The sequence below is a fragment of the Nycticebus coucang genome, chromosome 16, assembly GCF_027406575.1.
Source record: "Nycticebus coucang isolate mNycCou1 chromosome 16, mNycCou1.pri, whole genome shotgun sequence".
Taxonomy (NCBI): Eukaryota; Metazoa; Chordata; class Mammalia; order Primates; family Lorisidae; genus Nycticebus; species Nycticebus coucang.
The window spans coordinates 46,899,999-46,914,690 of record NC_069795.1 but is presented as its reverse complement, the minus strand read 5'-3'; positions in this window follow the sequence as shown (position 1 = coordinate 46,914,690).

Here is a 14,692-nt window from a genome sequence, read left to right as displayed (position 1 = left end):
TTCATGATCTATGTGTATTTGACTTAAAAAATTTTTTTTCGCCAAGACCAATTTCAAAAGTCCAATTTCATTCTTTTGCATGTGGATACTCAGTTTTTCCAGTACCACTTTTTGAAGAGATTATCTCTGTCCCATTGTATGCATATTTTTGGTGCCTTTGTTGAAAATTAGTTAACTGTATATGTTAGGGTTTATTTCTGGCCTGTCTATTTTCCTCCATTAGTTTGTATCTCTGTCTTTATGCTAGTATGATACTGGTTTTATTACTATAGCTACATAACATAATTTGAGATCAGGAGTTATGATGTCTCCAACTTTCTACTTCTTTCTCAAGATATTTTTAGATATACAAAATTTAGAATTTTCTTTCTATTTCTGTGAAAAATAACATTGAGTTTTGATAGGTGTTGAATCTGAAAAGAGTTTTGGATGATAGGACATTTAAACAATATTCATTCCTCTACTCCATTTCTTTCTCTTTTTTTATTGTTAAATCATAGCTGTGTACATTAGGGCAATGAAGGGTACAATGTGCTGGTTTCATATACAATATGAAATATTCTCATCAAACTGTTCAACGTAGCCTTCATGGCATTTTCTTAGTTATTGTATTTAGACATTTGTATTCTGCCTTTAGTAAGTTTTGCCTATATCGATTCTAAGATGCACCGTAGGTGTGGCCCCACCCATTACCTTCCCTCCACCCTAACCTCCGCCCTCCCTTCCCCTTCCTTAGCCCTTTCCTCATAGTCTTGTGCTATAGTTGAATTATAGCCTTCAGGTAAAAGCTATAAATTAGCTTCATAGTAGGGCTGAATACAATGGATAATTTTTATTCCATTCTTGAGATACTTTGCTAAGAAGAATATATTCCAGCTCCATCCATGTAAACATGAAAGAGGTAAGTCTCCATCTTTCTTTAAGGCTGCATAGTATTCCATGGTATACAGGTACCACAATTTGCTAGTCCATTCATGGGTCGATGGGCACTTGGGCTTCTTCCATGACTTAGCAATTATGAATTGGGCTGCAATAAACATTCTGGTACAGATGTCTTTGTTATATTGTGATTTTTGGTCTTCTGGGTAAAAACCTAGTAAAGGAATTATAGGATTGGATGGCAGGTCTATTTTTAGTTCTCTAAGTATTCTCCGAACATCCTTCCAAAAAGAAGTATTAGTGTGCATTCCCACCAGCAATGTAGAACTGTGCCCTTTTCTCCACATCGACGCCAACATTTCTGGTCTTGGGATTTTTTTTATGTGGGCTACTCTTACTGGGGTTAGGTGATATCTCAAAGTAGTTTAGATTTGCATTTCTCTGATGATCAAGGATGATGAGCTTTTTTTCACGTGTTTGTAGATCATGCATCTGTCTTCTTTAGAGAAGTTTCTCTTCAAGTACCTTGCCCACCCTGAGATGGGATCACTTGTTCTTTTCTTGCTAATATGTTTGAGTTCTCTGTGGATTCTGGTTATTAGACCTTTATCAGAGGTATAACCTGCAAATATTTTCTCCCATTCTGAGGGCTGTCTGCTTGCTTTACTTACTATGTTCTTGGCTGTGCAGAAGCTTTTTAGTTTGATCAGGTCCCAGTATTGTATTTTTGATACTGCTTCAATTGCCTGGGGAGTCCTCCTCATAAAGTATTCACCCAGGGCAATTCCTTCAAGAATTTTCCCTGCACTTTCTTCAAGTATTTTTATGGTTTCATGTCTTCAGTTTAAATCTTTTATCCAGTGAGAGTCTATCTTAGTTAATGGTGAAAGGTCTGGGTCCGGTTTCAATCTTCTACAGGTTGCCAGCCAGTTCACCCAGCACCATTTGTTAGATAGGGAATCTTTTCCCCACTGAATGTTTTTAATTGGCTTCTCAAAGATCAAATAATGGTAAGTAGCTGGATTCATCTCTTGGTTCTCTATTCTGTTCCAGACATCTACTTCTCTGTTTTTGTTCCAATACCATGCGGTTTTAATCACTATCGATTTATAGTACCGTCTCAGGTCTGGTAGTGTGATTCCTCCTGGTGTGTTTTTATTGCTGAGTAGTGTTTTGGCTATTCGAGATTTTTTCTGATTCCATATAAAATGAAGCATTATTATTTTTAAGATCTTTAAAATATGACAATGGAGCTTTAATAGGAATTGCATTAAAATTATATATTGCTTTGGGTAGTATAGACATTTTAACAATGTTGGTTTTTCCCAGCCATGAGCATAGTGTGTTTCTCCATTTGTTAAAATCTTCAGCTATTTCTTTTCTTAAAGTTTCATAGTTCTCTTTGTAGAGATCTTTCATGTCCTTTATTAGGTATACTCCCAAATATTTCATCTTCTTTGGTACTACCATGAAAGGAATAGAGTCCTTGACTGTTGTTTTTTTTTTTTGGCTTGGTTATTGTTGGTATATATAAAGGCTACAGATTTATGGGTGTTGATTTTGTAGTCTGAGACATTGCTGTATTCCTTGATCACTTCTAACAGTTTTGTAGTAGAATCCTTAGTATTTTCCAGATATATGATCATATCATCTGTGAAGAGTGAAAGTTTCATCTCTTCTGACCCTATGTGGATAACCAAGATCGCCTTTTCTTCCCTAATTGCAATGGTTAAAACTACCATTACAATGTTAAAGAGCAATGGAGACAATGGGCAACCTTGCCTGATTCCTGATCTAAGTGGAAATGATTTCAATTTAACTCCTTTCAATATAATACTGGCTGTGGGTTTGCTGTAGATGGCCTCTATTAGTTTAAGAAATGTCCCTTCTATGCCAATTTTCTTAAGTGCTCTGATCATGAAGTGATGCTGGATATTATCAAAAGCTTTTTCTGCATCAATTGAAAGAATCATATGGTTCTTATTTTTTAGTTTGTTTATGTGCTGAATTACATTTATAGATTTATGTATATTGAACCAACCTTGAGACCCTGGAATAAATCCCACTTGGTCGTGGTGTATATATATATTTTTATTTTATTTATTTTATTTTTTATTAAATCATAGCTGTGTACATTAGTATGATCATGGGGCACCATGCACTTGGTTCATAGACCGTTTGATACATTTTCATCACACTAGTTAACATAGCCTTCCTGGAATTTCCTTAGTTATTTTGCTAAGACCTTTACATTCCACATTTACTAAGATTCACATATACCTTTGTAAGATGCTGTGTATAATTTTTTTGATGTGTTGTTGGATTCTGTTTTTTAGGATCTTATTGAGTAATTTTGCATCAATATTCATTAGTGATATTGGTCTATAATTTTCTTTTCTTGTTGGGTCTTTCCTTGGTTTGGGGATCAAGGTGATGTTTGTTTCATAGAATGTGTTGGGTAATATTCCTTCTTTGTCTATATTTTAGAAGAGGTTTAGTAGTATAGGTACTAGTTCTTTAAAGGTTTGGTAGAATTCTGACATAAAGCCATCTGGTCTTGGGCTTTTCTTTTTAGGAAGATTTTGTATAGTTGATGCTATTTCAGAACTTGATATAGGCCTGTTCAACATTTCCACTTCATTCTGGCTTAGTCTTGGTAGGTGGTGTACTTCCAGGTATTGGTCGATTTCTTTCAGATTTTCATATTTCTGAGGGTAGAGTTTCTTGTAGTATTCATTAAGGATTTTTTGAATTTCTGAGGAGTCTGTTGTTATTTCATCTTTGTCATTTCTGATTGATGAGATTAGAGATTTTACTCTTTTTTTCCTGCTTAGGTTGGCCAAAGGTTTATCTATTATATTGACCTTTTCAAAAAACCAACTTTTTGATTTATTGATCTGTTGTATAATTCTTTTGTTTTCAATTTCACTTAATTCTGCTCTGATTTTGGTTATTTCTTTTCTTCTGCTGGGTTTGGGGTTGGAGTGTTCTTCCTTCTCCAGTTGCTTGAAATGTGCCATTAAGTTATTAACTTCCTCTCTTTCTGTTTTCTTGAGAAAGGCTTGCAGTGCTATAAATTTCCCTCTTCTGACTGCCTTTGCAGTATACCAGGAGTTATGGTAATTCATTTCTTGATTGTTGTTTTGTTCCAAAAATTTGGTGATTTCCTTCTTAATCTCATCTATAACCCATCTATCCTTCAGCATAAGGTTATTAACTTCCATGTTTTTGTATGGGTTTGCAGGTTCCTGTTGTTATTGAATTCAACTTTTATTCCATGATGGTCTGAAAAGATGCAAGGAATAATTTCTATTTGTTTTTAATTTGCTGAGGTTAGATTTGTGTCCTAGGATGTGGTCGATTTTGGAGTATGTTCCATGGGCTGATGAGAAGAATGTGTATTCAGTTTTGTTGGGATGAAATGTTCTGTAGATGTCTGTTAAGTCCAGATGTTGAATGGTTAAGTTTAAATCTAAAATTTCTTTGCTTAGCTTCTTTTTGGAGGATCTATCCAGCACTGCTAAAGGGATGTTAAAATCTCCAACTACTATGGAACTGGAGGAAATCAAGTTGCTCCTGTCTACTAGAGTTTCTCTTATAAATTGAAGTGGATTCTGGTTGGGTATATAAATTTTAATAATTGAAATCTCATTGTATTGAGTATTACCTTTAACAAATATGAAGTGTTCATCATTATCCTTCCTTATTTTGGTTGGTTTAAAGCCTATTGCATCTGCGAATAGGATTGCAATGCCTGCTTTTTTCTGCTTTCCATTTTCCTGGAGTATAGATGACCATCCCTTCACCTTGAGTCTATATCTATCTTTTAATGTAAGATGCGATTCTTGTATGCAGCAGATATCTGGCTTGATTTTTTGTATCTAGTCAGCCAACCTGTGCCTCTTTAGAGAACAATTTAAACCATTCACATTAATCAAAAATATTGATAAGCCTTTTGAGAGTCTGGTGGACATTTTTCATCCCTTTGTGACTGTGGAAGTTGGAATTTAATCAAAATTTTCTGAGTGGGTTTTCTTTTGTGGTGGAGGATTATGCTATTCCTTATGAAGGATAGGTCTGAGAATATCCTGGAGAGCTTGTTTAGTTATGGCAAATTTCTTCAACATGTGAATGTTTTTGAAGTATTTAATTTCTCCATCATAAATGAAACTCATTTTAGCTGGGTACAGGATCCTGGGTTGAAAGTTATTTTGTTTTAGGAGATTAAAAGTCGATGACCATCCTCTTCTAGCTTGAAAGGTTTCAGAAGAGAGATATGCAGTTAGTCTAACATTCTCGCCCTTATAGGCGATGGTTTTCTTTCTTCTGGCTGCTTTCAGAATTTTCTCCTTCATATTAACTTTAGTGAAATTATCATGATGTGTCTGGGAGATGTCTTATTTGGATTGAGTCGTGCTGGAGTTCTGAAACTGTCAGCTATCTGAAATTCAGAATCTTTTGGCATGTCTGGAAAATTCTCCTTCATAATCTCATGAAGGAGAGAGTCTGTGCCTTGTGAAGCCACTTCATCACTTTCAGGGATCCCTATAATATGAATATTGGTTTTCTTTGTATTATCCTAGAGCTCTCTGAGAGAATGATCAGTTTTTGCCCTCCATTTCTATTCCTCTTTGGAAGTTTGGGAGCATTAGAAAGCTTTGTCTTCAATGTCAGAAATCCTTTCTTCTGCTTGCTCCATTCTGTTACTGAGGGATTCTACTGTGTTTCTTATACCTTTAAGGGCTGCAACTTCTTGTCTCAATGTGTCAAAATCTTTGGTCATTTGGTCTTTGAATTCATTGAATTGTTGATATATCTTTTGGGTTACTGCTTAGAATTCTAATTGGATCTTATTTGCTATCCAGATTCTGAATTTGATTTCTGACATCTCAGCTATTTGTCTGTGCATGGGATCTGGTGCTGTGTCTGCCCCATTGATCCTTGGGGGAATTGATCCACTTTGATTATTCATATTGCCAGAGTTTTTCCTGTTGATTTCACCTCATGATTGTTTTCACCATTGCCTCTGGCCATCCTCAGAGTTGGGGAGGTGTCTCTCCAAGATTAGACCCCAGTGGGATCATTCTATTGTTGTTGGATCTTTGTAGTGAGTTACCCTGTGTAGTTCCTCTGGGGCTGCCCCAGCTGGGGAGTTCTGGTTGTGGAAGCAGCTCCAGAGTGTGACACACCCAGATCCAGCAACAGGGCAGGAGGTGGTGTGCATGGTTCTGAGGGTGTCTGGCACCCAGTGACTTTGGTACCGAGAGCCTAAGGCTCCAGCAGTCTCTGGCTAGGAGAAGGGCTCTGCACAGAGGTAGGGAGAGTTCTGGAGGGCACACAGTTACCAGAGTCCCTGGCCAGATGAGCGGGCCAGTGTGGAGGCAGGGAGGGTACAGGAGGAAGAATGCAGGGTTGCTGGCTCCCGCAGTTCCTGGTCAGGGCATGCGGAGGCTCGGTCGGTGTGGGTCGCGGGTCGGGAGTCATGATGCAGCTCTTATGGAGGTCCCGGCAGTGCTAAGCCCAGGAGTTTGAGGTTGCTATGAGCTGTGATGCCATGACACTCTACCCAGGGCTACTGCTCAAGGTTCCAGTGTGCCAAAACCCAGTCTCACTCTGCCCCTGAGGGTTAAGGCTGTATGGCAGCTCAGTCCCCGCCTTTAGGCTGCTCAGTCACTAGGTTACTAGCTCCCACCCGATCCTTGCTCTGTAACCCCAAGGGCGGAGCTTGCTGGGGCAGTTCTTTCACAATGGCTCCCTGTGGCCCACAGCCAAACACTATTAGCTCCGTCTGGCTCAGGGGCTCAGTCTGGGGCCCTAGACAATGCCCAAAGTTCTCCACACTCCTGCTCAAGTTCTCCCCCAGGCAGTTCAACTGTGTTCCAAGTCCAAAAACACTGAAATAGTTCACTAGTAAGACCTTTCTGGTTTGCAGTCTCACTGCTGTTTGTACTTATGGCTGCCAGTGGGATTAGGTCGATCGAACACATGAAACCACTTGCCAGTTTTCCACTGTTTTTGTCCTCATCTTGGGGTCCAGAAGTCCCTTGCTGACTCACTGTATTCACAAAAGGATGATTAAAGGCAGATCCCACCAGCCAGAGATGCCTAGAGTCTTATCTCCCCAAACTCACCATACCCAGTTGCAGGAAAGCTGTTACTAAGCCACCATCTTGCTCCACCTCCCCTACTCCATTTCTTTGTTTCTTCTTCAATTTCTTTCATCAATGTTTTATAATTTCCAGCATAAAGATTTTGCATCTCTTTGATTACATTCACTTCTAAGTATTTTATTCTTTCTGATTTTATTGTAAATGAGATTATTTTCTTGATTTTTTTCATTTAAATTGCTGTTAGTGAAAAGAAATGCAACTGATTTTTTTAAGATGACAATTACTTTATTTTTTATTTTTTTTTATCTTTACATATACATGTGTTTATTAGGTTTCCATTTTTTGCCTTCACAAAATTAAAGAGGCTTAAAATTTAATAACAATAACAATGTTTAGATAGGGCTAGAAACAAAAATTTCATAAAGAATGAACGAACGTAAATACATTCAGAGAATTGCTGCATTGAAATAGTAAGCCATAATAATCATAATAGTAATAGTAATGCAAAGAAAGTAACTTCACAAGAAAGAAAATTCACAAATAACAAGAAATCAGAGAATTGCTGCACTGAAATATTAAGCCATAATAATAATAATAATGCAAAGAAAATAACATTTATATTGTCAAATAACAATGCAAAGAAAGTAACTTTCACAACATTCACATTGTTATTTGACAATATGAATGTTACTTTCTTTGCATTACTATTATTATTATTATTATGGCTTAATATTTCAATGCAGCAATTCTCTGATTTCTTTTCTGAATGTATTTATGTTTGTTCATTCTTTATAAGATTTTTGTTTCTAGTCCTTATCTTAAACATTGTTATTGTTATTAAATAAGAGTATGTCTGTTATAGAATGCTTTGACTTTGAGGTTCGGTTTCAAGGCTTCAGTTAACTTCTTATTTTTTTTTAAGTCTCAAAAAATAGACAACTAATATTTATAAATAAAAGTAACAGATAATTTTGAAAAGCAGATCATGTCAAATCTTATAGACAATAGAAAAAGAAGAAATGCTTCAAAATCATTCTACTTGATCTGGGTACATGTGATATTAAAATTTAAGAAAATATATTATTATAAAGGGGAAATTACAAACATATGTCACTTATAAATGAGGATGCAATATCCTAAACAACATATTAACAAGTTGAATTAAAAATTAATGTTTAAATAATGTACTTTGGTCAAAATTAAATCCTATTTATGTGAGAATTTGTCACTATTCGATTTATAGGAATCAATCCCTCAGTCATTTCTGATTGAGGTTACTAGAGATTTTACTTTTTTATTTCTAGTTAGTCTAGCCAAATGTTTATCTATTTAATTTATTTTTTTCAAATATCCAACTCCTTGTTTCATTAATTTTCTGAATGATTCTTTTGTTCAATTTCATTAATCTCTGATTTAATTTTGGATATTTCTTTTCTTCTGCTTGGTTTAGGCTTCGATTGTTCTTTTTCCAATTCCATCAGATGGCTTGTGAGTTTGTTGATGTGCTCTCTTTCTGTTTTTCAAATGTATGCTTCTAAAGAGATAAATTTTCCTCTCAGGACTGCTTTTGCTGTATCCCATAGGTTTTGGTAACTTGTGTCTTCATTGTTGTTATATTCAAGAAAGTTAATGGTTTCATTTTTTATTTCTTCCACACCCAACTGTCATTCAGCATAATGTGGTTTAACTTCCCTGCCTTTGTGAGAGGTTGATCACTTTTCTTGGAGTTGAGTTTCACTTTTAGTGCCTTGTGATCTGAGAAGATGCAAGGTAGAATTTCAATTCTTTTGATTCTGTTGAGGTTTGTTTTGTGTTCTGGTATATGATCTATACTTGGAGAAAGTTACTTGGGATGATGAGAAGAATGTATATTCTTTATCTTTGGGATGAAGTGTTCTATATATGTCTATCAAGCACAGTTGTTTTAGGGTCTCATTTAAATCTCTAACATTTTTGTTTAATTTCTGTTTAGAGGATCTGTCCAGCTCTGAGAGAGGGGTGTTGAAGTCCCCTGTTATTATGGTGTTATAGAATATCATACTGCTCAAACTAAGTAAGGTCTGTTACAAGAATCTGACTGTATTTAAATTGGGTGCATAAATATTTAGAATTGAAATGTCCTCTTGTTGTATTTTTCCCTTGACCAATATGAAGTGACCATTATTGTCTTTTTTGACTTTAGTTGCTTTAAATTCATATGTATCTGAAAACAAGATTGCAAACCCCTCTTTTCTTCTGAATTCTGTTTGCCTAAAAAATTGACTTCCAACCTTTAATTCTGAATTTTAATTTGTCTTTTGATGTGAGGTGTGTTTCCTACAGACAGCAAATAGATGGCTTGTGTTTTTTAATCCAATCAGCCAATCTATGCCTCTTCAGTGGGGAATTCAAGCTATTGACATTTATTGATAATTTATAAGTGTGGTAGTGTTCTATTCAGCTTATTTTGTGAAAGTCCATTCACAGTCCATTGAAAGTTCATTCATTCCGGGGGAGGCGGAGCAAGATGGCAGCCAAGTAACAGCTTCCTTGCATCTGGGCACCGTGAGTCTGGGGAGATAGGACTCCAGGCATCTCTGGCTGGTGGGAACTGCCTATCATCACTCCTATGAAGATACAGGGAGTCAGCGAGAGACTTCTGGACCCCAAGAGGAGGACTAAAACAGTGGAAAACCGGCAAGTGGTCACGTGTATTCAATCCGTCTAAACCCGCCCACAACTGTAAGTTCAGTAGCAGCGAGACTGCAAACCAGAAAGGCCTTACCTGTGAACTGTTTTGATGTCCTTGGACTTGGCACTGAGTTGAACTGTCTTGGGGAAGGCCTGAGCGGGAGTGCGGAGAACTTTGGCCGTTGTCTAGGGCCCCAGTCTGAGCCGCTGAGCCAGACGGAGCTAATAGTGTTTGGCGGTGGGTCACACGGATCCATTGTCAGTGATCTGCCCCGGCAAGCTCCGCCCTCAGGGTTGCAGAGCTAGAAACGGGTGGGAGCTGGTAACCCAGCAACCAAGTAGCCTAAGGGTGGGGTCTGAGCCGCCTTGCAGCTCTGACCCTCCGGGGAAGAGTGAGACCGGTTTTGGCACACTGAGTAAGTGGATAGCCACTTCAGCAGCGATTCCAGCGAGAAAGCTGGGAAAGCTTCTGCTCAGCAAGTTTACAAGTTCAAAGTGCCTTTTAAGTAGGCTGAAGAGAGATTTAGGGTGTCTACCTGCTGGGGTTTGAGAAATCAGCAGCCTCCAGTCATATCAGAACTGTGACTAACATCTCATACCCTAGAAGACCACGTGTTGCCCAGACAATATTCAATAACATATACAAACTGCTTTGTTTTTGGTGGTGTATTTTTTTCTTCTTTTTTTTTTTTTTGGTTTGGTTGTTTTTTTTTTGTTTGTTTATTTTGACGTTGCTGATGTTCTTTTGTTTTTTTAATTTCAATCTTTTCCACACAGATCCCTTTTTCTTTCTCAATTTTCCTAGTTTAATTATAATTTCCCATTGCTACCTTTCTAAATAACTTCAACTTCATTTTTGCTAGTGTTTTTACTGATATAATTTGGTTTTTCACCCAATTTTATCCCCGTAAAGTTTTCTGTTTGCTTCTTTTGGTTTGATTTATATCATTTTTGTCTTTCCTCTCTACTTGGTGGAGGTGGGGTACTGTGTCTGATCAGGTTAGCAAAGAGCTGCTGACCTCAAGGGAACCACGCAACTGGGCACCCCCAGAAGGTGGGGTTTTTAAGGTTGTGTCAAAGTACCCTACTGTACACCTATATTGCCCTGTCTCCCTCTTTCTGTGCCTCTCTTCTTTTTGTCAATATTCCTTATACCCACCCCCTCTCCTTTCTCTATCTTTCTTTTTTTCTTATCACTCGGTCCTCCTTTCTTTCATCCCCTTTTTTTGCTCTTCAACCTTCTCACCCTTCTGGTCCTGTAACCCTTAGTCCACAGGCACAAAAACTTAAAGAGCAAGTGGAAGTGAAAGGAAAATTAGGGCAAGGAAACAGATAAAAGAAATCACTCATGAGGAAGAATCCGCAGAAAACTCCAGGCAACATGAAGAACCAGTCTAGAACAACCCCACCAAGGGACCATGAGGTAGCTACTGCAGATGATTCCACCAGTATAGAAATGTTAGGAATGACAGAAAGGGAATTTAGAATACACATGTTGAAAACAATGAAAGAAATGATGGAAACAATGAAGGAAATTGCTAATAAATTGGAAAATAACCAAAAGGAAATCCAAAAACAGAATCAAATAAGAGATGAACGATATGAAGAATATAAAAAGGATATAGCAGACCTGAAGGAACTGAAACAGTCAATTAGGGAACTTAAAGATGCAATGGAAAGTATCAGCAACAGGTTAGACCATGCAGAAGAAAGAATTTCAGAGGTAGAAGACAAAGTTTTTGAGATAACTCAGACAGTAAAAGAGGCAGAAAAGAAGAGAGAGAAAGCAGAACGTTCACTGTCAGAATTATGGGACTTTATGAAGCGTTCCAACATACGAGTTATAGGAATTCCAGAAGGGGAAGAAGAATGCCCCAGAGGAATGGAAGCCATACTAGAGAATATTATAAAAGAAAATTTCCCAAACATCACCAAAGAGTCTGACACACTGCTTTCAGAGGGCTATCGGACCCCAGGTCGCCTCAACTCTAACCGAGTTTCTCCAAGACACATTGTGATGAACCTGTCCAAAGTCAAGACAAAAGAAAATATTCTGCAAGCTGCCAGGAGTAAGCGCCAGTTGACCTACAGGGGCAAATCCATCAGAGTTACCGCAGACTTCTCTAATGAAACTTTCCAAGCAAGAAGACAATGGTCATCTACCTTTAATCTACTTAAACAGAACAATTTTCAGCCCAGAATTCTGTACCTTGCTAAGCTAAGCTTCAAAATTGACGGAGAAATCAAATCATTTACCGATATACAAACATTGAGGAAATTCGCCACAACAAGACCAGCTCTACAGGAAATACTTCAACCTGTTCTGCACACTGACCACCACAATGGATCAGCAGCAAAGTAAGAACTCAGAAATCAAAGGACAAAACCTAACCTCCACACTGATGCAAAAGATAAAACTAAGCAATGGACTCTCACAAAATAAGACGAATAGAATACTACCACACTTATCAATTATCTCAATAAATGTTAATGGCTTGAATTCCCCACTGAAGAGACATAGATTGGCTGACTGGATTAAAAAACACAAGCCATCCATTTGCTGTCTGCAAGAAACACACCTGGCCTCAAAAGACAAATTAAAGCTCCGAGTCAAGGGTTGGAAGACAATTTTTCAGGCAAACGGAATTCAGAAGAAAAGAGGAGTTGCAATCTTATTTTCAGATACATGTGGATTTAAAGGAACTAAAGTAAAAAAAGACAAAGATGGTCACTTTATATTGGTTGAGGGAAAACTAAACAAGAAGACATTTCCATTCTAAATATTTATGCACCCAATTTAAATGCTCCCAGATTCCTGAAGCACACCTTACTCAGTCTGAGCAATATGATATCTGATAATACCATCATAACAGGGGACTTTAACACACCTCTTACAGAGCTGGACAGATCCTCTAAACAGAAATTAAACAGAGATGTAAGAGAATTAAATGAGACCCTAGAACAACTATGCTTGATAGACGCATATAGAACACTCCACCCCAAAGATAAAGAATATACATTCTTGTCATCACCCCATGGAACATTCTCCAAAATTGATCATATACTGGGACACAAAACAAATATCAACAGAATCAAAAGAATTGAAATTTTACCTTGTATCTTTTCAGACCATAAGGCACTAAAGGTGGAACTCAACTCTAACAAAAATGCTCAAGCCCACCCAAAGGCATGGAAATTAAACAATCTTCTGTTGAATAACAGATGGGTGAAGGAAGAAATAAAACAGGAAATCATTAACTTCCTTGAGCATAACAACAATGAAGACACAAGCTACCAAAACCTGTGGGATACTGCAAAAGCAGTTTTGAGAGGAAAATTCATCGCTTTAGATGCCTACATTCGAAAAACAGAAAGAGAGCACATCGACAATCTCACAAGAGATCTTATGGAATTGGAAAAAGAAGAACAATCTAAGCCTAAACTCAGTAGAAGAAAAGAAATATCCAAAATCAAATCAGAGATCAATGAAATTGAAAACAAAAGAATCATTCAGAAAATTAATGAAACAAGGAGTTGGTTTTTTGAAAAAATAAATAAAATAGATAAACCATTAGCCAGACTAACTAGAAATAGAAAAGTAAAATCTCTAATAACCTCAATCAGAAACGATAAAGGGGAAATAACAACTGATCCCACAGAGATACAAGAGATCATCTCTGAATACTACCAGAAACTCTATGCCCAGAAATTTGACAATGTGAAGGAAATGGATCAATATTTGGAATCACACCCTCTCCCTAGACTTAGCCAGGATGAAATAGACCTCCTGAACAGACCAATTTCAAGCACTGAGATCAAAGAAACAATAAAAAAGCTTCCAACTAAAAAATGCCCTGGTCCAGATGGCTTCACTCCAGAATTCTATCAAACCTTCAAGGAAGAGCTTATTCCTGTACTGCAGAAATTATTCCAAAAAACTGAGGAAGAAGGAATCTTCCCCAACACATTCTATGAAGCAAACATCACCCTGATACCAAAACCAGGAAAAGACCCAAACAAAAAGGAGAATTTCAGACCAATCTCACTCATGAACATAGACGCAAAAATTCTCAACAAAATCCTAGCCAATAGATTACAGCTTATCATCAAAAAAGTCATTCATCATGATCAAGTAGGCTTCATCCCAGGGATGCAAGGCTGGTTTAACATACGCAAGTCCATAAACGTTATCCACCATATTAACAGAGGCAAAAATAAAGATCACATGATCCTCTCAATAGATGCAGAAAAAGCATTTGATAAAATCCAGCATCCTTTTCTAATTAGAACACTGAAGAGTATAGGCATAGGTGGCACATTTCTAAAACTGATTGAAGCTATCTATGACAAACCCACAGCCAATATTTTACTGAATGGAGTAAAACTGAAAGCTTTTCCTCTTAGAACTGGAACCAGACAAGGTTGTCCTCTGTCACCTTTACTATTCAACGTAGTGCTGGAAGTTCTAGCCAATACAATTAGGCAAGACAAGGAAATAAAGGGAATCCAAATGGGAGCAGAGGAGGTCAAACTCTCCCTCTTTGCTGACGACATGATCTTATACTTAGAGAACCCCAAAGACTCAACCACAAGACTCCTAGAAGTCATCAAAAAATACAGTAATGTTTCAGGATATGAAATCAATGTCCACAAGTCAGTAGCCTTTGTATACGCCTATAACAGTCAAGATGAGAAGCTAATTAAGGACACAACTCCCTTCACCATAGTTTCAAAGAAAATGAAATACCTAGGAATATACCTAACGAAGGAGGTGAAGGACCTCTATAAAGCAAACTATGAACTCCTCAGAAAGGAAATAGCAGAGGATATTAACAAATGGAAGAACATACCATGCTCATGTATGGGAAGAATCAACATTGTTAAAATGTCTATACTTCCCAAAGCTATCTACCTATTCAATGCCATTCCTATCAAAGTACCTACATCGTACTTTCAAGATTTGGAAAAAATGATTCTGCGTTTTGTATGGAACCGGAAAAAACCCCGTATAGCCAAGGCAGTTCTTAGTAACA